General features: G+C 43.9%; 2 pseudogenes; one reads left to right on the forward strand and one right to left on the reverse strand.

Moving 5' to 3' along the window:
• Nucleotides 1–4,393: 4,393 nt before the first annotated feature.
• Nucleotides 4,394–12,533, forward strand: LOC129029974 (serine/arginine-rich splicing factor 3-like; annotated as a pseudogene).
• A 3,823-nt stretch (nt 12,534–16,356) lies between these two features.
• LOC129030375 (large ribosomal subunit protein eL22-like) lies at nt 16,357–16,849 on the reverse strand (annotated as a pseudogene).
• Nucleotides 16,850–19,758: the final 2,909 nt, after the last annotated feature.

Raw genomic sequence — 19,758 nt, forward strand, 5'->3', positions numbered from 1 at the left:
CCTATCAAGTCACAGACGCCACCAAGAGGGCTGGCGCAGCATCACTAAGATCACACAGAATGTGCTGCTGTGATCAGGATGTGAGCTGCCCCAAAACAAGATGGGGCAACTGCATTTCTGGAACTGCCAGAAATATTAATTCATGTCATTACTACAAGTTCCTTCCTGAAGACTTCTGAGTAGACACTGGTTAGTATTTACAAGGACATTAAAAACCTCCCTCGGAAACACGAACTTTCTTTTTGTACACGCTGTGGCTTTCTTCCTTTGCACCCTCTCCCAAGGAAGCAAAGCCAGACATGTTTCCTCAGCAGCTAAATGCTGTTGTACCAGAAATTCCACACTGAGCCACAGGCTGATGGAACGCGGGACGTGTGATTTGTTTCCAAAGTGGCAGACTCATAAAAGCTAAGCCTGTGCAGAAACACGCTGGGTGTGCATAAAAAATAATGAGATCAGGGATGCCTCAGCAGGCAGGTGTCAGAGCAGAGACAGAATCGAATTGCTGTGCTGGAATTTGCTCAGAGGGTGCCTTTTACTAGCCCATTTAAGGCCCAGAGATAAAAAACAGCATTGATCTCCAAGGCCGCACAGCTAGAGGCAGAAGCAGGATGAGGCCATCAGAAAGGGTGGTGGCTGTTTTGGTCTTCCAATTCAGTGTTTTCCTCACAAATATCAATCCACCGGTTTTTAACTTTTCCATTTCTTTCAGTATTTTATTTTATATATGAATATGTCACCCTCAGCCCTAGGTGTTGGATGCCCGCTAGTGTCTGCCAGTCAGAGGGAACACCATGGCTCTATGGGTGCAGCTGGCAAGGTGGCCCTGCAACTAGGGGTCTCCTGAGCGAGCAGCCACCTTGCCCCAATTCCCACCAGCCTGCCCCTGGGCCACTCCTCTCTAGGTGGGCTCTAGGTGGTCTCCACAGAGCCCACTTGGCCTCAAGAATCCTTTGCAGCCAGTTGGCTCATTTAGGGATTTAGGCAACACATTTGCTTCAGTGGGAACACAAGGAAGTCCTATTGCTCAAAGTCAAATGGTCTACAGTGCTTTAGTGAGGCGTGTGTGTGTATGTGGAGTGGGGTGAAGAGGAGGATGGCAGGCTAAGAGGCCATCCAGGTTAAAACTCATTTTAGAGTTGGCTGAGCTGAGAAGGTTGCAGCCATCCTGTCAGCACCAGGTCCTGGGGCCCTGCAGACTTGTTTGTTGGCATCCTGGAGCATAGCCCAGAGAACTTGTTGAAGAGCATCTTGATTCTGCATGCAGGACACCTCCCCTTTCATAGAGGAGTTAATCTACACTAAGACCTGCTGGCCACAGGCCAGACACAGAAAGAGGCAGAGCCTGGCACTGCTCTGGCTCAGTGTGAACATGCTCATAGCTGGAAGGGAGGGTTCATAGCCCACAGCTCTCTAGTGTTTGTAAAACTCTCTCCCATCTCTGTACTGTTCTTAAGGACAGCACATTCCCCATTGGTCCTTCTCTTTTTTTTTTTCAATTTTTATTTTAAGATCCAGGTTACATGTGCAGGATGTGCAGGTTTGTTACATAGATAAACGTGTGCCATGGTGGTTTGCTGCACAGATCAACCCATCACCTAGGTGTTAAGCCCAGCATCCATTAGCTATTCTTCCAATGCTCTCCCTTCCCTCACCCTCCCCACGACAGGCCTCAGTGTGTATTGTTCCCTGCCATGTGTCCTTGTGTTCTCATTGTTCAGCTCCCACTTATAAGTGAGAACATGTGTTTGGTTTTCTGTTCCTGTGTTAGTTTGCTGAAGATAATGGCTTCCAACTCCATCCATGTCCCTGCAAAGGACATGATCGTGTTCCTTTTTATGGCTGCATAGTACTCCATGGTGTACATGTACCACACTTTCTATCATTGATGGGCATTTGGGTTGATTCCATGTCTTTGCTATTGTGAATAGTGCTGCAGTGAACTTACAGTCATGTATCTTTATAATGGAATGATTTATATTCCATTGTGTCTATACCCAGTAATGGGATTGCTGGTTCATATGGTATTTCTGCTTCTAGATCTTTGAGGAATCACCACACTGTCTTCTCCAATGTTTGAATTAATTTACACTCCCACTAACAGTTTAAAAGTGTTCTTTTTCTCCACAACCTCAACAGCATCTATTGTTATTATTGCCATTCTTTTTTTTTTTTTTTTTACTTTTTTGAGACAGAATCTCACTCCGTCACCCAGGCTGGAGTGCAGTGGTATGATCTTGGCTCACTGCAATCTCTGCCTCCCGGGTTCAAGCTATTCTACTGCCTCAGCCTCCTGAGTGGCTGAGACTACAGTTGTGTGCCACATGCCCGGCTAATTTTTGTATTTTTAGTAGAGACGTTTCACCCCATGTTGGCCAGGCTGGTCTCAAACTCCTGACCTCAAGTGATCCACTAGCTTTGGCCCCCCAAAGTGCTGGGATTACAGGTATGAGCTACCACACCTGGTCAATAATCGCCATTCTGACTGGAATAAGATGGTATCTCATTGTGGTTTCAATTTACATTTCTATAATGGTCAGTGATGTTGAGCTTTTTTTCATATATTTGTTGGCTTCATGAATGTCTTCTTTTGAGAAGTATCTGTTTATGTCCTTTGCCTACTTTTTAATGGGGTTTTTTCCTGTAAATTTGTTTAAGTTCCCTGTAGACTCTGGACATTAGACCTTTATCAGATGGATAGACTGCAAAACTTTTCTCCCATTCTGTATAGGCTGTCTGTTCACTCTGCTGATAGTTTCTTTTACTGTGTAGAAGCTCTTTAGTTTAATTAGATCACATTTGTCAATTTTTGCTTTTGTTGCAATTGCTTTTGGCATTTTCATCATGAAATCTTTGCCCATGCCTATGCCCCGAATGGTATTGCCTAGATTTTCTTCTAGCGTTTTTATAGTTTTGGGTTTTACATTTAAGTCTTTAATCCACCTTGTGTTAATTTTTGTGTAAGGTGTAACAAAGGGGCCCAGTTTCAATTTTCTGCATATGGCTAGCTGGTTTTCCCAGCACCATTTATTAACTAGGGACTCCCTCCCCCATTGCTTGTTTTTGTCAGGTTTGTCAAAGATCAGATGGTTGTAGGTGTGCGGTCTTATTTCTGAGTTCTCTATTTTGTTCCATTGGTCTATGTGTCTGTTTTTGTACCAGCACCATGCTGTTTTGGTTACTATAGCCTTGTAGTATAGTTTGAAGTCAGGTAGTGTGATGCCTCCAGCATTGTTCTTTTTGCTTAGGATTGTCTTGGCTTTTCAGGCTCCTTTTTGGTTCCATATGAATCTTAAAATATATTTTTCTAACTCTGTGAAGAATGTCAATGGTAGTTTAATGGGAATAGCATTGCATCTATAAATTACTTTGGGCAGTATGGCCATTTTCACGCTATTGATTTTTCCTACCCTTGAGCATGGAATGCTTTTCCATTTGTTTGTGTTCTCTCTGATTTCCTTGAGCAGTGGTTCTTGAAGAGGTCCTTCACTTCCATCAATCCTTCTCTTATTGGACACAGTTATTCTCAACATGGAAGGGGGATAGGTGGCGGGCACACTCCTCACCACACTGTTGGAGTTGGGTGGGTCTTAGGTGAGTTTTAAAAGCCAAACCCCAAGGGTGCACCTTGTATCCCACCACTGAGCTTAACCTGGGTCCTGCAGTGAGCTGGCAAGGCACCTGCAGTGAGATAAAACCTTGAAACTCAAATCGCCGGTTTTCTCACCAGTTGCACCCCTCCTCCCAGAAGCTTCAGGAAGCCAGCCTGCCTCCAGGGAAGTCAGGACTTTGTGGCAGGACTACAAAGATAACAGAAGAGGGAATGTATGGTCTTTACTTCTGAGACTCCAAAAGTAGGGAGGGCACAGAGGTATGCCAGGCCAGAGGCAGTCGGGTCTGGGCACCCCACCCCCAAAGGGGTTCTTGGACTAGGGTAAGCGAAAGCAGTGTTAGGCCTCCCCTTGGGGGAGGTGAGGCAAACCTGAGTCAAACAAGCTGGGAGAACAGGGTGATCAGAGGCTGCTGGCACCTTGGTGGCAGTGCTTACTCACTCATGGGCTCCCTCTGTAACTACTTGCTGAGTGGCCACCGTGTGCCAGGCTGCTCTAGATACTGGGGATTCTGCAGTGACAGAACAGACCAAAGCCCCTGCTCCCCTCAGAGCACATCCTAGTTGGGAGGATGACAGTGAACACAGGGGTGACTTAGCCCTCCCCTCCCTCTTGGTTGTTCCTCGCTTGCAGGAGGAGGTCCTCCCACCTGAGCCCAGATACCTCTTGGGGCCCAAGTGTACTCCTGGATGCCTGTGAGCTCCACATCCACTCCACAGGGTGAGGGTCTCAATGCCAGAAAGTGGAGGGGGTGGAAGAGAAGGAGCTAGCGCCTGGTCACGATGGCCTGGACAGGGGAGAAACCCATGGTGCTTGGGTATCAATAACCACCTTATCCAAATTGCACTTCAGCATGGTGCCATGGACTTTCATTAGTTGGGGAGATGAACTCCCTCCCTGTAGGCTGGCATTTCTTGCTGCTGTCATGCCATCCTGGGGCTCTGTGGGAAGCAGTGGTATTTTTAACTGGGACCATGTTCAGGACCTCTATCACCTCATCTGTCAGTCTTCTTGCTGAGGACTCTCGGGAGAAAAGTCACTGTTTATGGTGCCGGAAATGGTACTTTTTCTGAACGCTGCTTTGAGTTTCATATTTTTATACTGCAAGTTACAAAACTGAGGTTGTATGTTTTTTTTTTCTTTTTTGAGATGGAGTCTTGCTCTCTTGCCCAGGCTGGAGTGCAGTTGTGTGATCTTGGCTCACTGCAACCTCCGCGTCCCAGGTTCAAGCGACTCTCTTGCCTCAGCCTCCTGAGTAGCTAGGATTCCAGGCATGTGCCACCACACCTGGCTAATTTTTGTATTTTTAGTAGAGATAGAGTTTCACCACATTGATCAGGCTGGTCTCAAACTCCTGACCGCAGGTGATCCACCGAACTTGGCCTCCCAAACTGCTGGAATTACAGGTGTGAGCCACTGCTCCCAGCTGAGGCTGGTTTTTGTTTTTGCTTTTGGGGTGTGTGTGTGTGTGTGTGTGTGTGTGTGTGTGTGTGTGTTTTCCACCTGCAGAACGGAGGTGGCTGGGTGCAGTGGCTCATGCCTGTAATCCCAGCACTTTGGGAGGCTGACACAGGTGGATCACTTGAGGCCAGAAATTTGAGACCAGCCCGGCCAACATAGCAAAACCCTGTCTCTACTAAAAATACAAGAGTAGTGGGGCATGGTGGCTTGCATGCCGGTAGTCCCAGCTACTTGGGAAGCTAAGGCAAGAGAATCACTTGAACTCTGGAGGCGGAGGTTGCAGTGAGCCGGGATCGCGCCACTGCACTCCAGCCTGGTGACACAGCCAGACCCTATCTCAATAAAAACCCCCCCAAAACAAAAAACAAACAAACGAACAAACAGAAACAAAACAAAACTGGAGGTGATGGTGCCCCCTCCAGGATCCGTTTGTGAAGGGTGAAGATTATACAGGCAGGGTCCATGTCGCAGAGGAGACCATTTCCAAGGAGGCTGTGTGATCATTAACTACTTTCGTTACTAGGCTACTAACAAGCTGCATGATCCTGGTCAGCTTCCTAACCTCACCAATCCTGCTAACCAAGGAGTCTTCGAGTTTTTTTAGTTGTTGTGTTTTACATTTTCCCAAAGGCCTATGACTAGGAAGGGGCTGAAACAGGGCTAAATGTGCAAGTGCTCTGGAGAGTGGGGAGCCACACCCTCTGGCCCACCGCAGGAGATCCACCCGCTGAGAGGGAATGTGGTCGGGGATAGGCTTGGAGAACCGTTGGGGCCTCCCAGGAGATTCCAGTGGACAGAGGCAGGGAGGTGCCCTCACACTGGCTGCGTGCCACTACATGGCATGCCCTGTTAATCAATTACCTCAGGAGATGGTGCTTGGCTCCTGCCAACCTCAGGGCTGCATGCTGGGACTGAATGAGAACCGGCTAGATGGAAGCCCTAACTTCAGGGGGCTACAGCTGGGGGCGTGTGGGGGTCAGGCACCATGTACTGCCCTGGTGCTTCCTAAACCACAAGCACTGTGCACCACCTTCATGGTTTCTGCTCTGATACCTAAACTGGTAGTTTCTAATACCTCCCTCGAAATCAACTCACATCTTTTACTATGAAAAGAAAACAAGCAATGTTCTAATACATTAAGAAAACACTTAAATATTAAAACAACAACAAACTGTTTACCTATGGGGTAGTCTGCCCCATATCTTACTTGATAAACACCGGAGATACAAATAACCTGTGGGAAACAATGAACTTTTTGAAGGGATGCTCACCACAGTCCCATGAGATTGGTTTTATCGTTCCCATTTTTCAGACGGGAAAATGAAGGTCAAGATTTGAGGTCTTACTTAAGGTCACCTAGCTAGTAGTGGGTGGAGCTGGGACTCCAAGCCAAGTCTGTATCCTGGAAGTCTGTCCTTTTCACTACATGTACCTGCTCAATGGATCCTTTATTCCTGAAACCCTATTTCACATAGCACACCTGCACATGGGGTGAGATGACTGATTTGCCCTCTCACAAACTCCCAACACAACTGGAGGCTCAGGTCCAGCGAGTCAGTGATGGCCACCCCTCCACAGAGAGCACATCTGATGATGCCCTGGGGCACAGAGGGCGTCCAATGCTCAGAGTGGCCTCATGCTAACTGAGGACTCAGTTTTTAACATCTCTGGACTCTTCAAGGCAGAATAATTAATCCAGATGCCTGCTTACCCAGGGCTTCCCCTTGGCCATGGCACTAAGCATGACTTCTTAAAAATACCTACAGTACAGCTGGGCACAGTGACTCATGCCTGTAATCCCAGCACTTTGGGAGGCCGAGGTGGGTGGATCACGAGGTCAGGAGATTGAGACCATCCTGGCTAACACAGTGAAACCTTGTCTCCACTAAAAATACAAAAATTAGCTGGGCGTGGCAGTGTGTGCCTGTAGTCCCAGCTGCTGGGGAGGCTGAGGCAGAAGAATGGCGTGAACCCGGGAGGCGGAGCTTGCAGTGAGCGGAGATCGTGCCACTGCACTCCAGCCTGGGCGACAGAGTGAGACTCCGTCTCAAAAAAAAAAAAAAAAAACCCTACACTATGTTATTATGAGAAATATTAACTTCCAAAGATGTCTACAATGTCTACAACAGTATGTCCCAGCCCACATGCTCCCTAGAACCTTGCCACTCCCTCATCAAGAGGCAAAGTCTATGCTCCTTCACCTTGAAAGAGGGCAAACCTTTGTGCTTTGTAGACCAAGAGGTTGCTGAGGAACTGACACTGACTTCCAAGGCCAAGCCATGAACCTACCATGCACTTATGTCTTACTCTTTAGGGATGCTTGCTCTTGGAACCCAGCCACCATGCTGTGAGGAAGCTCAACAGCCTGTAGAGAGGCTCACATGGAGAAGAAATAAGTCCCTTGTCCCACAACCTCTGTCTTGCCTCAGAAGCCAGCAGCAACTTGTTAGCTATGTATGTAAGCCATCTCTAAAGTGGCTCCTTCAGCCCCAGTCAAGTTCCCCCAGATGACACAGCAAATGGCAGAGATGAGCTGTCCTCACTAAGCCTTGCCCAAACTGAAGATTCATTAGCAAAATAGATGATCGTTGTCATTCTAAGTTAGTACGTTGTGGGGTAACTTGTTAATCAGCAATAGGTAACTGATACAGATACTACTAAACACAGTAAATAATACAAAAATAATACTAATTTTTATTTTTTAAAAATTTATTATTATTTTTTATTTTTTGAGATGGAGTCTCGCTCTGTTGCCCAGGCTAGAGTACGGTGGCACGATCTCGGCTCACAGCAACCTCCACCTCCCGGGTTCAAGTGAGTCTCCTGCCTTAGCCTCCTGAGTAACAGGGATTACAGGTGCCTGCCACCGCACCTGGCTAATTTTTGTATTTTTAGTAGGGAGGGGGTTTCACCATCTTGGCCAGGCTGGTCTCGAACTCTTGACCTCATGATCCACCTGCCTTGGCCTCCCAAAGTGCTGGGATTACAGGCATGAGCCACTGTGCCCAGCAATACAATATTTTAAAGAATATATATACAGTGGTGTGCTAGTAAAGGTTTGGTTTTCTAGATTGAAAAGGAAAAAAGCCCTGATTACTGATTTCTATGGTGTAAATGCTCCCACCATAGCTGATTTCAAGCTTTCAATGGTTTAACAGTCAGCTTGCTAAATTCCTGAAAATTTAACATTTGGTACCATCTGGCTCAAGCACACCACTGTATGTGTAGTAAAAGGATTAAAAAATGCAGGGCAGACAAAATCCCCAAATGGCTGGAGAGCATTCAGCTGTTACTAGCCTTTTTGGACAGAGCACGGATTTAACAGCTCTGCCACGTGAAGATAGCTGCTGACTTTGCAAGAGGGAGGAGCACACCGCCCTGGGACTCCCAGTCCAGCAAAGCCAGTGCTGGAAGGCCACAACTTTCCAACTAATTTTTTCATCTCTGACCAGCAGACGCTCCTTCACGTAGGAGAAGTGAACTCTATTTTGTAGATGGGTTGAAAACATCAATATAAAAGGTATTTATTTCTGGTTCCAAATGACACACACCCAAACATGTTTTCATGACAAAACAATTTCTCTAATTCTATTTGTATTTTTCTTATTTAAAAACTACAAAGCTGGCTGGGCGCAGTGGTTCATGCCTGTAACCCCAGCACTTTGGGAGGCTGAGGCAGGCGGATAATTTGAGGTCAGGAATTCGAGCCCAGCCTGGCCAACGTGGTGAAACCCTATCTCTACTAAAAATACAAAAATTAGCTGGGTGTGGTCACTAATCCCAGCTGTAATCCCAGCTACACAGGAGGCTGAGGCAGAAAAATCGCTTGAACCTGGGAAGTGGAGGTTGCAGTGAGCTGAAATCACACCACTACACTCCATCCTGGGTGACAGAGCAAGACTCCATCTCAATTAAAGACAAAAACAAAAACAAAACACTGTTGGAGATGTGGTAAAGGTAACTGAAGACCAGAAAGGAAAACTCCCAGGTGTCCTGGCTGAAGGAAGGAGGGAGTGCAGTGCGGTGGTATATTAGTCTGTTTTCACACTGCTATAAAGAACTTCCCTGAGACTGGGTAATTTATAAAGGAAAGAAGTTTAATTGACTCATAGTTCCACATGGCTGGGGATGCCTCAGGAAACTGACAATCATGGTGGAAGGGGAAACAGGCACTTTCTTCACAAGGCAGCAGGAGAGAGCATGTGAAGGAGGAACTGTCAAACATGTGTAAAACCATCAGATCTTGTCAGAACTCACTCAGTATCAGGAGAACGGCATGGGGGAACCACCCCCATGATCCAATCACCTTTCTCCCTCAACACGTGGGGATTACAGGTCCCTCCCTCAACACGTGGGGATTACAGGTCCCTCCCTCAACACGTGGGGATTACAATTTGAGAAGAGATTTGGGTGGAGACACAGAGCCAAACCATATCAGGTAGATTGTGAGGTTGACACCTAAGCCCTGGCCAGGAACATGTTATATATCATTTTGAGGAAAGGTTCAGAGAAAGAGACACCTTATTGTCCATCACATGGGCTTTGAAAAGCTGTTTCTTTGGATGGGTTGAATAAACCTCTTGCTGATCTGCTTGTGTTTTCTAAGAGGATTCCTTGAAAGATGTAAGAATAAAAAGTGAGTTTACTCCAAAGAGCATCCAGTTGACTTGGTCCCCTTTGAGGCTACTTCAGAAAGAAGAATGACTAGCTTCAGCCCTTCCTCCAGTGTCTCCATGATCACAGAGGAAGGGATGTGTAAGACGGAAAGCTGGATGACTCGTAAAAGTTAACAAGTGAAGCAGAGACAGAGAGAAGTAAAATGCATTCATGAGGTATTCAGTTTGGGGACTGCCTTAGTTCAGGCTGCTATAACAAAGTACCATAGATTGGGTGACTCATAAACGACATATATTTCTTACATTTCTAGAGGCTAGAAGTCTGAGATCAAGGTGCCAGCATGGTCTAGTTCTGGTGACGGTCCTCTTCTGGGTTGCAGACAGCTGACTTTGTGTGTCTTCACATAGTAGAAAAGTTGAGGGATCTCTCTGGGGTCTCTCTCTCTCTCTTTTTTTTTTTTTTTGAGACAGAGTTTCACTCTTGTTGCCCAGGCTGGAGTGCAACGGCGCAATCTCAGCTCACCACAACATCTGCCTCCCGGGTTCAAGCAATTCTCCTGCCTCAGCCTCCCAAGTAGCTGGGTTTACAGGCATGTACCACCACGCCCGGCTAATGTTGTATTTTTAGTAGAGATGGGGTTTCTCCATGTTGGTCAGGCTGCTCTTGAACTCCTGACTTCAGGTGATCTGTCCGCCTTGGGCTCCCAAATTGCTGGGATTACAGGTGTGAGCCACCGTGCCCGGCCAAGGGGCCTCTTTTATAAGGGCAGTAATCCTTACCACTTTATTACCTCCCTAAATGCCCCACCTTCTAATATCTTCACCTGGGGTTTAGGATTTCAACATATGAGTTTTTGGGGACACATTCACTTTATTTGCAGCAACCAAAGGAGAAATTAAAAATAAGTGCAAAATTTTAAATTTTGTGTATCGGGAGTTGGTCCAATAGTAGGAGAATTAGTTGGAGTAAATATTGGAAGATGACCCAATATTTGAAACATCTTCCAATGGATTCCATGTGTCCAATTCAAATAGCTCAATTTTTAATTTTTTAATTTTTTTTTTTTTTTGAGATGGAGTCTCACTCTGTTGCCCAGGCTGAGTGCAGTGGCATGATCTCAGCTGGCTGCTACCTCCGCCTCCCAGGTTCAAGCAATTCTCCTGCCTCAGCCTCCAGAGTAGCTGGGACTACAGGTGTGCACCACCACGCCTGGCTAATTTTTGTATTTTTAGTAGAGACAGGGTTTCACCATATTGGCCAGGCTAATCTCGAACTCCTGACCTTGTGATCCGCACTCCTTGGCCTCCCAAAGTGCTGGGATTATAGTCGTGAGCTACTGCGCGCGGCCACCAGGCTGGTCTTGAACTCCTGACCTCAGGTGATCCCCCCAGCCTTGGCCTCCCAAAGTGCTGGGATTACAGGCAGGAGCCACTGCGTCTGGCCTGTTTCATTTCTTAAGCTGGAGGGTTTGATACTTAAGTATTTTTCTTCTTTCTCTTTTTCTTTTTTCTTTTTTTGGCGGGGAGGGCAGGGTCTCACTCTGTCACCCAGGCTGGAGTGCAGTGGTACCATCATGACTCACCACAGCCTCTACCTCCCAGGGCTCAGGTGATCCTCCCACCTTGTAGCTGGGACTACAGGCTCACACCACCATGCTCAGTTAACTTTATTTATGTATTTATTTGTTGTAGAGACAGGATTTTGCCATGTTGCTCAGGCCGGTCTCAAACTCCTGGGCTCAAGAGATTCACCCGCCTCAGCCTCCCAAAGTGTTGGGATTATAGGTGTGAACTAGCATGCCTGGCCATAAGTGTATATATTATTCTTTATTCCCTTTTGAATGTTGTGAGTAAAGTATTAATTAATTTCAGGCCTAGATCCTGGACAGACCTAGGCCACCTTCTCACAACACTGTTTGCTTGAAAATGTATCAAGTTCATTGTGGAAAAATGTATGTTGGGAACTGGTCACCTGCTTTGTTTACTGTGAAGCCCTTGGTCTGTGGGACTGTTCCCGCCCTGGGAATGCGCACAAGCCTGGAGCCTCCATCACAAGGAGAATATAAAAGACTTGTGGGAAACCAAGGCAGGGACTTCCGTCTGTCAACGCAAACCACATACACCTTCATCTTTTTTTTTTTTTTGAAACAGAGTCTTGCTCTGTCCCCCAGGCTGGAGTGCAATGGTGTAGTCTCGGCTTACTGCAACCTCCGCCTCCCAGGTTCAAGTGACTCCTGCTTCAGCCTCTCGAGTAGCTGGGACTATAGGCACATGCCACTGCACCCGGCTAATTTTTATTAGAGAACCGGGTTTCATCATGTTGGCCAGGCTGGTCTTGAACTCCTGGCCTCGTGATCTGCCCACCTTGGTTTATGTAGGTTTATGCAGGCAATCTTGGAAACAATGGCAACAAGACTGAATTGGAACGGACTTTTGGCTACTGTGGACCACTCTGAAGTGTGTGGGTTGCTAGAAACCCTCCTGGCTTTGCTTTTGTTGAATTTGAAGATCCCCGAGATGCAGCAGATGTGGTCTGAGAACTAGATGGAAGAATACTATGTGGCCCCTGTGTAGGAGAGGAACTGTCGAACGGTGAAAAAAGAAGTAGAAATCATGGCCCACCTCCCTCTTGGGGTTATCATCCTTGAGATGATTATTGTAGGAGAAGTCCTCCACCTCGTCGCAGATCTCCAAGAAGGAGAAACTTGTCTTGCAACCAGAGCAGGTCCCTTTCTGGAGTTAGGAGAAGGGAGAGATCGCTGTCTCAGGAGAGAAATCACAAGCCATCTGATCCTTCTCTAGGTTTCGTAGCCCATCTAGGTCAAGTGAAAAAAAAAAAAGTTGACTCTGTCAGCTACTATAAGGATTATTCACAATCGAATGGAATTTTACCATGGAATGCAAAGATGTTTCAACAGAAGAAAATCAATCAGTGTAGTACATCACATTATTTGAACAAAAGAAAAAAAATCACATTATCATCTCAATTGACATGGAAAAAGCATTTGAGGAAATAACACCCTTTCATAATAAATACTCTCAGCAAATTAGGAACAGAGGGAAAATTTCTCAACATGATAGAGTGTGTTTCTGGAAAACTTACAGCTAACATTATATTCAATGGTAAAAGACCGAATGAGTTCCCCTTAAGACAAGGCACAAGAAAAAGATTCCCACTGCTATTTGACACTGAATTGAAAGTTCTAGCCAGACAAGAAAAGGCATGGTGGCTCATGCCTGTAATCCCAGCACTTTGTGAGGCCAAGGTGGGCGGATCCTTTGAACTCAGGAGTTTGAGACCAGCCTGAGCAACATAGTGACACCTTGTCTCTACAAAAAATACACACAAAAAAAAACAAAAAATAAAAAACAAAACTGAGCATGGTGGCACGAGCCTGTAGTCCCAGTTACCCAGGAGGCTGAGGTGGGAGGATTGCTTGAACCCGAGAGACTGAGGTTGCAGTGAGCCAGGATTGCACCACTGCACTCCAGCCTGGACAACAGAGCCAGATCCTGATAAAACAAAAATGTCGGCCGGGCGCAGTGTCTCATGCCTGTAATCCCAGCATTTTGGGAGGCCGACACGGGCCACGGGCGGATCACCTGAGGTCAGGAGTTCAAGACCAGCCTGGCCAATATGGCAAAACCCTGTCTCTACAAAAAATGCAAAAATTAGTCTGGCATGATGTCGGGTGCCTGTAATCCCAGCTACTCGGGAGGCTGAGGCAGGAGAATTGCTTGAATCTGGGAGGTGGAGGTTCCAGTAAGCTGAGATCATGCCACTGCACTCCAGCCAGAGTGACAGAGAAAGACTCCACCTGAAAAAAAAAAAAATCCAAATGTAAAGGAATAGGTGAAACTATTTCTATTTATAGATGATATAATCCTTTGTATACAAAACCCCAGAGAATCCACAAGAAAGCCCAGAGCTAATAAATGAATTCAGCAAAGTTGCAGTGTACAAAATCAACCCACAAAAACAAATTGTTTTCTATATACCAGAAGGAAATTAAGAAAGAAATTCCATTTAGAATAGCATCTAAAAAATTAAATACTTAGAAATAAATCTAACTGAAGAGGTGAAAGATTAATACACTGAAAACTATAAAAGATAAAAACTACAAAAAAATTAAAAAGATCAAAGTAATTGAAAATACATTCTGTGTTCGTGGATAGGAAGACTTACCACTGTTAAGATGTCAATACTACTGAAAGTGATCAGCAAATTCAATAAAATCTCTTCTAAAATTCCACAGTCTTTTTTTTTTCCCACAAATGGGGAAGCTGATCCTCAAATTTACATAGAATTGAAAGTGACCCTGAATGGCCAAAATAATCTTTATAAGGAAGAATAGAGTTGGAAGACTCATACTTTCTGATTTCAAAACTTACTACGAAGCTACAGTAATTAAAACAGAATAGCACTGGCATAAGGACAGACATATACAATGAAATAGAATAGAGACTCAGAAAAAGGTCTCATATATATGGTCAATGGATTCTTTCTTTCTTTTTTATTTTTAATTGACACATAATGATTGCACATGTTTATGGGGTACAGTGTGATATTTTGATACATGTATACAAAGTTTGATGCTCAAATCAGGGTAATTATCATATCCATCACCTCAAACATTTATAATTTCTTTGTGGTAGGAACATTAAAAATCTTCTGTTCTAGCTATTAAAAATATACAATAAATTATTGTTAACTGGAGTCACGCTACAATGTTACAGAGCATTAGAACATTTTCCTCCTATCCAGCTATAATTTTTTGTCCATTAACTAACCTCCCACTATTCTTCCCACCTCCCTGCGTTTCCTAGCCTTTAATAACCACTATTCTACTCTTTACTTCTATGAGCTCAACTTTTTAATCTTCCACATATAAGTGAGAACATGTGGTATTTATCTTTCTGTGCCTGGCTTATTTCAGTTAACATAAAATCCTCTAGGTTCATTCATGTTGTTGTAAATGATAGAATTTTATTTTTTATGGCTGAATAGTATTCTACTGTGGTTATAGACCACATTTTATTTATCCATTGATTTGTTGGTGAGCACTTAGGTTGATATCATATCTTGGCCATTATGCATAGTGTGGCAATAAACACAGGAATGCAGATCTCTCTCTCTCTCTTTTTTGGTAGCCATATGTTAGCCACTTTAATAGAAAATGTGATCAAAACTTGATTACAAGAGTTCAAAAAGAGAAAAACCAGTGAGTTTCAATTTTACTACAAGTTTTTAAATCTGGGACTAGTTTAAAAAAAATTTTTTTTAACTTAAATGCTAACTTCAGCCCAGGGTTTTTTCACAATCAAACTAAAAATTACTTACTACATGAGAAAATCAATGCAACAAACAAGTAAAATTTGTAAACTCAAGCCACATACTTATAGTTAATAATCACAGTAAGGGACATTGCCAAAGAGCAACTGATGCCTCAGTGAAGTTTGAAAGAAACTCTGCCTTCGGTGAAGGCAGAGAAGAAATATGCAAGCAATTCTGCTTCAAAGAAATTTGCATAGAAATGGAAAATACTAGAACCTTTAACACAAGTGAAATTGCAAAGCCTCAACATGTTCAACTCAGTCCACAGAGCACCAAATGTTAAATTGGAGCCAAGGTAGGATTAAACATTGAATTTCCAGCTATGCAACTAGCAGAGCACAATTTCACGTGTGGAAACCATCTGTAGGCAAGTTCTTTTAAAAACATGAATTTCATACACCATAAATTCTAAAACACACACTTCTGAATTATTGTTCAAATTTCGGAAGGGCACCACAAAGCATCAGGGTCTTTCAACGTCACAGCAACAATTGCATCTTTTTTCCCAGCCTTAGTAGCCCCCTTCTGCGGTTCTCTAGCCTCTGCACGTACTGCAGCACACCACTGTTTGTAGAATAACTTCTGACATTAAATCCAGTCGTGGCCCAAGTTGCATGAGGCAGCTATTTCCCAGGCACCTCCCATTTCTTTGGCATGGGAGGCTTCTCAGCCACTTCTTCAGGCCCCGCTCAGGAGGCCACATCTGGAAGCACTATTCCTCCAGCTCCCTCTGCTGGAGACCAAAGTGACAGGTTGTTGCAAAGACTTGTAGAAACACGTTACTTACACATTAATTATTGTACACATTTAGTTAATTTAGAACCTGGGACTTTTACAGTCAATTCCCCAAACCCCTTTATGGAGAGTGACGGACTACGCAGTAACGCCGAAGCAGCACAATTTCTCTCTCTAGGAGGAAGAAGATTAGTAGACGTAATTGTGCCTCCAGAGAAATTTGTACTAAAAAAATCAAAGTAAGACGAATGGCCCAGAAACCCGCATTTTATTGACACTGTCATTTTCCCAGAGAATCTTAGAAAGATGTCACGTTTTCTTTTAATGAATGAGAGGAGCCCACTTGTATCCCTGAATCATTCTTTGGGAAAAGCAACAAAAATGATTGACAGTTAAATTTTTAAAAATAAAATGGTCACTCCCTTCAGCCCACACCTCCACACCCTCATCTGCCTGCCCAATGGCTGTCAGTTCCATCAAGTCACCCTCTCCTTCTACTCTAGTATTACCACAAGAATTGACATTTTCAAGCCAAAAAAAAAAAAGAAGTCATGTTACAAATAAGTGAGTGGAGGCCCAAAGGAAGCCCTTTGACTATGATTTCCAATTTTCTCTTCAATCAATACTGCAGAGATACAAGGATAAACCACCATTTTGGTTCCCAAGTTTTATTCCAGAACTCACACAAAATATTCCAGACAAATGAAATTTAATCCTCATCTTCCTCCTCTTCTTCGTCCTGGTTAATTTGGAAGGAATGTAATTTGTAACACTCTTTGCTGTTAGCAACTATGCACAACCAATCACGAAGATTATTCTTCAAATATTTTTTGGTGAGATATTTCAAATACCTTTTGGAAAAAGGCACCTTTGATGTCACGGTGATCTTGCTCTTGCTCCTTTTGACGGTCACCACCCCTCCACCAAGGTTCCCAGCTTTTCCGTTCACTTTGATCCTTTCTTGTAAAAATTGCTCAAAATTGGCAGCATCCACGATTCCATCTTCTATGGGGTGGGTGCAACCAAGAGTGAACTTCAGAACCTGCTTTTTTTTTGCCCCTCTTCACCACAAGCTTTCTCACAGGCACCATGGCAGCAGCAGAGGCAGAAAGCCAGATATGTCTTTAACATACTGATTTTCTTTCCTTTGGATGTATATCCAGTGGTGGGATTGCTGGATCATATTGTAGTTTAATTTTTAGTTTTTTGAGGAACCTCCATACTGTTTTCCACAATGGCTGTACTAATTTACATATCCACTAACAGTGTAAAAGAATTCCCTTTAATCTGCATCCTCTCCAGTATTTGTTATTTTTTTGTCTTTTTGGCAATAGCTATCTTAACTGGGGTGAAATTAAGTCTCATTGCAGTTTAGATTTGCATTTCCCTGATGGTTAGTGATATTAAGCATTTTTTCTTATACTTGTTGGCCATTTGTAGATCTTTTGAGAAATGTCTACTTAGATCATTTGCCCATTTAAAAACATTGGGTTATTTGTTGTTGTATTTGCTGTTATTTGAGTTCTTTGTTTATTCTGGATATTAATCCCTTGTCAAATGAGTAGTTTGTAAATAGTTTCTCCCATTCTGCAAGTTGACTCTTTACTCTGTTGATTGTTTCCTTTGCTGCACAGAGGCTTTTTAGTTTGATATAATCCCATTTGTCTATTTTTGTTTTGTTGCCTGTGTTTTTGTGGTCTCATCCATAAAATCTTTGCCCAGCTCAATGACCTAAGCATTTTCCTTATGTTTTCTTCCAGTAGTTTTGTAGTTTTGGGTCTTGCATTTAAGTTTGTAATCCATTTTGAGTTTATTTTTGTATATGGTGAGAGATAGGGGTCTAGTTTTATTCTTCTGCATATGGATATCCAGTTTTCTCAGTACCATTTATTTATTATGTATTTATTTTGAGACGGAGTTTTGCTCTTGTTGCCCAGGCTGGAGTGCAACAGCGCGATCTCTGCTCGCTGCAACCTCTGCCTCCCGGGTTCAAGCGATTCTCCTGCCTCAGCCTCCTGAGTAGCTGGGACTACAGGCATTCACTGCCATGACTGGCTAATTTTGTATTTTTAGTAGAGACAGGATCTCTCCATGTTTGTCAGGCTGGTCTCGAACTCCCGACCTCAGGTGATCCACCTGCCTCGACCTCCCAAAGTGCTGGGATTCAGGCGTGAGCCACCATGCCCGGCCTTCTCAGTACCATTTATTGAAGAGGCTGTCCTTTTGCCAATGTATATTCTTGATGTCTTTGTTGAAAATCAGTTGGCTGTAGATACTTGTATTTATTTTTGCTTTCTCTATTCTGTTTCGGTAGTCTACATATCTGCTTTTATGTCAGTACTGTGCTTTTCTGGTTACTATTTTATAGTATATTTTGAGGTCAGGTAGTGTGATGCCTCCAGTTTTGTTCTTTTTCTCAGGTTTGCTTTGGCTAGTCAGAGTCTTTTGTGGTTCCATATGAATTTTAGGATTTTTAAAAAATTTTTTGCAAAGACTATAATTGATATTTTGATAGGGATTGCACTTAATCTGTAGATCATTTGGAATAGTGTGGTCATTTTAACAATATTAATTCTCCCAACCCATGAACATGGAATGTCTTTCCATTTTTAGGTCCTCTTTAATTTTTTTCATCTGTCCTTTATTGTTTTCAGTGTAGAGGTCTTTCACCTCCTTGGTTAAATTTATTCCTGGGCATTTTTTTGGTAGCCTTTTAAAATAAGATTGCTTTCTTGATTTCTTTTTCAGAAAGTTTGTTATTGGTGTATAGAAATGCTACTGATTTTTGTATGTTGATTTTATATTCTCAACTTTATTGAATTTGTTTATCAGTTCTAAGACTTTTTGGTAGTCTTAGACCTTGGCAAATAAACTTTTTTATTTTTTTATTCTTGACACAGAGTCTTGCTCTGTTGCCCAGGCTGGAGTACAGTGGCGCGATCTCAGATCACTGCAAGCTCTGCCTCCCGGGTTCACACCACTCTCCTGCCTCAGCCTCCCGAGTAGCTGGGACTACAGACGCTCGCCACCACACCTGGCTAATTTTTTGTATTTTTTAGTAGAGATGGGGTTTCACTGTGTTAGCCAGGATGGTCTCGATCTCCTGACCTCATGATCCGCCCGCCTCGGCCTCCCAAAGTGCTAGGATTACAGGCGTGAGCCACCATGCCTGGCCAGCAAAATAAACTTCTAAATTGATTGAGACCTGTCTCAGACACTTTTTTGGTGTATGCTTGGTTTGTGAAATGAATTTAGAATTCCCTCCCTTTCAATTTTTTGGAGGAGTTTGAGAAGAATCGGAGTGAGTTCTTTAAAAGCTTGGTAGAATTCAGCAGTGAAAGTTTTTCTTCATATGCCTGGGGAAAAATCTCTTCTCAAATCGTGTTTTCCTCTACTCTCCCATCTCAACAATCATCTACACAGAAGAAAACTTCTATAACCAGATGTATGGCGATCTTTCCCCGCAACCAAGCAGCAGACACCAGCTGAATGTTCTTCAATTCTGTTCTAACACTATTTACATGGAGATAGTGCCAGATCCCACAGGTTAAGGACTCAGTCCCCAAGCCTATTCTCTCCTTCCCTTCACCCACCGGTCCCAAGTCCAGGCCTCTGGAACTTCTGACTGATTGCTTTCAAGTTGAAGTTCCCACAACACCCTCTTTGGATTTAATTAATCTGTTAGAGTAGCTCCCAGAACTCAGAGAAACACTTACTTACATTTTCTGGTATACTAAGAAGTATATTTTAAAGGATACAGATAAACAACCAGATGAAGAGATATATAGGATGAGGTCTGCAAGGGTCCCAAATGCAGGAGCTTCTGATCCTGTGGAGCTGGAGTGCGTCACACTCCCAGCATGTGGGCGAGTTTTTCTTCACCTTCCTGTTGGTCTCCATGTGTTCGGCTATCAGGAAGTTCACTGAACCCTGTCCTCTTGGATTTTTATGGAAGTTTCATGGCAGCAGCATTCCTCCCACAGAGGTATAGGGTGAGACC

This window comes from Pongo pygmaeus, chromosome 12, assembly GCF_028885625.2.
Source record: "Pongo pygmaeus isolate AG05252 chromosome 12, NHGRI_mPonPyg2-v2.0_pri, whole genome shotgun sequence".
NCBI classification, from domain to species: domain Eukaryota; kingdom Metazoa; phylum Chordata; class Mammalia; order Primates; family Hominidae; genus Pongo; species Pongo pygmaeus.